The sequence below is a fragment of the Halyomorpha halys genome, unplaced genomic scaffold, assembly GCF_000696795.3.
Source record: "Halyomorpha halys isolate HHAL.00 unplaced genomic scaffold, Hhal_1.1 Scaffold80.1, whole genome shotgun sequence".
NCBI classification, from domain to species: domain Eukaryota; kingdom Metazoa; phylum Arthropoda; class Insecta; order Hemiptera; family Pentatomidae; genus Halyomorpha; species Halyomorpha halys.
In genome coordinates this window covers 782,930-785,392 of record NW_027110435.1, presented here as the reverse complement: position 1 = coordinate 785,392, position 2,463 = coordinate 782,930, and the positions used below count along the sequence as shown (strand labels likewise).

The following is a 2,463-nucleotide window of genomic DNA, read 5'->3' as shown; positions in this document are numbered from 1 at the left end:
TTCAAGAAAATTTATTTAACATTCGTGTTTAATAATACTTTATAATTAATGATACTTTATAATCGTTAAATACTTATTTTGATAGAAATAAAAGAAAAAAATATATATTTTTTGAGGATTTTTTTTTCAACCCTTATCTCAATAGTATGAAGTATAACGTTCAGATTTTATGCCTTTATAAGGAAGACAAAGTAGTTTAACATAAAGAAAAACTCCTCAAACGTGTTATGCTACTTTCCCGGTTCTGATTAACTAATGAGAACCGGAAAAGTAACATACGTTAACATAGTAACATAACATTCCAAGTTTCGCGTATACTGGTGGTGTTGTGTTTTGTTCTATGTTTGTCGTGTGTTGCATTTTTTGCAAAGAATGTAATTAATCTACACCCCGCGTTTTTCTGAGATAATTTAACTTAAAATTCAGCCACATTAACAGCTGATACGAATTTTTTTATCGTACTGGTTTTGGGGCGGTTGTTTAAGAAGTTAACAAAATTCCAATTTCATCCCAACTCTTGTTTTAAAATGCTAAGAATGGAATCCACTTATAAATAATAGTTTAGACGGTGAAAACATTGAAGCTTTATAATAAAATTTAAATGCGGAAATACTAAGTATATTAATGGATAAAAACATGTCATTTGTTATATTAATAATTAATTATTAATATTTTTAGGTAAATAACAATTATTTTATCTATGGTATTTCTATATTTAAATTTTTTTTTTAATTTGATATCAGGTAATGAGGTAATTCGTGATTCGTAAGTATTTATCGAGGAGCAAGTGTATAAATGGGATTTTTTCTGAAATTTGTTTTGTTGGGAGAGTTAACATCTATGGTAATTTTAAATTAATTCATCAATTTCTTTAAAATTACCTCAGATGGTAGCTCTAAGAACAAAATAAATTTGGCAAAAATCCCTCATGCACTTACCCCGACTTGCCTTAGATGGGTTCTTATTTAGAAAACCTCTTATAATTTAAAAGCTATGAACATTCTCCCATATATTTCTATAAAAAAAAAAAAATCTGTGAGTAACAATTTCCTTTTGTGCTGTATATTTTCTTTCTGAAAAGTTTCCTGGATATCATATTCAATTTAAAGTATTTAATTTTTTGGTTACGTAGTCGAAGGCTATAAGACAATATTGTCTAACTATTTATAAAGGTTCCCTCACAGGGAATTGAGTTACGTCATCCCTTTGTAAAGTTGAAATGCCTCCCACTTCCCCCCCACCAACCACTTTTACTTTTTCCGAATCTATCCGATCATTCCCCGAAGCGAATCGTTCAGTCGCTGTCTTGACGTTAGTTCTTGTGGTTGTGTCGGTTCCTCTTCTAGAGTTGTGGACATCAAGAAGGTATACCCTGACCTATGACTGAGATTAATTACCTCTCCCGTAACTCTACTGATGTACGAATACCAATGAAGACTTTAATCACACACTGTGGTATTAATGATAACATGACAATTGAAGACTTGACAACCTGAGAAGCTTTTAAACAAATGAGAAAGTAGTCAAAGATTTCAAAATTTATTTGATCACCACTAGTTACCCTTGTGGGTGTTGAATTAGCTATTTACTGTTAGTATGTGGCGCTGGAATATTTCTTTTGTTTTATTGTTTTTTTTATTTTGTGAGCAAAGAAATATACATTACCTAATTGAAGAAAAACAATAACATTGGTCTACCTTAATGACGTACGATGAGTTTCCTGTCTTTTGTTTTCGCTCCTGCTAAAGTCTCATATATATCGAATTTCTACAATCCTTTGAATAGTTTTCATTGCTTTATTTCATTCATTTTATTATAAGTTATTTTATTTTGTAGGATGGTACCATTAATTCTTTCTCAGCTAATTAATATTCGTCAGTCATAATTCCTCCATTTTTCAAATGAACTACAATGCATATGGCTTAGGATGTTCATGCATGTCCTCTTACCTTATTGCTACACGGTGTATAGGGCATAGCCATCACGATAGGAATGGATGGATGATCTGACCGTTATGTTGCCCAACTTGGACTTTTAACTAACACCTGTTGTGTCTTGCTGCTTTATTTTTCAATATTTAAAAGTTTAATAACATATTTTGAGGGACCTTGTTTGTTTTCAAGTGTACTCTTCACCCGAACCTATTGCCGATCGACCTTTTTCGATGAATGCCTAACTATTCAAAAAAGAAAAATACAACGAACTTATACCTTCAAAAGTAATAATGTTCAAACGTTTTAGGCACATAATTCACCTGCCCGATAGTTGTTTTTTTGTTGGATGTTTTTGAAGAGATCTTATGTTTGGTCCATTTATTTAATTTAAAGCCCCCTTGATAAAACGGACAAATTCTCTCATTAAATCATACTTTTTATAATAGTAGCTAACAATTACTAAAGTAATCTGGATCAAACAATCATCATTTATTTATGTAATAACTGTAAATATACTACTGTATTTAAA

The 2,463-nt window shown here is 30.7% G+C and overlaps 1 protein-coding gene across 11 annotated transcripts in view; it reads left to right on the top strand.

The window, feature by feature from the left end:
- Positions 1-1,287: 1,287 nt before the first annotated feature.
- The window catches only part of shot (dystonin-like protein short stop), a 155,451-nt gene continuing 154,275 nt past the window's right edge, over positions 1,288-2,463 (top strand). For 9 of the 11 annotated variants that reach the window (XM_067048612.1, XM_067048619.1, XM_067048615.1 and 6 more), the window contains exon 1: positions 1,288-1,365. The gene's annotated coding sequence lies outside the window, so the exon portion shown is untranslated. The remainder of the gene's footprint in view (positions 1,366-2,463) is intronic. The other 2 variants (XM_067048620.1, XM_067048621.1) reach the window with 2 other exon arrangements.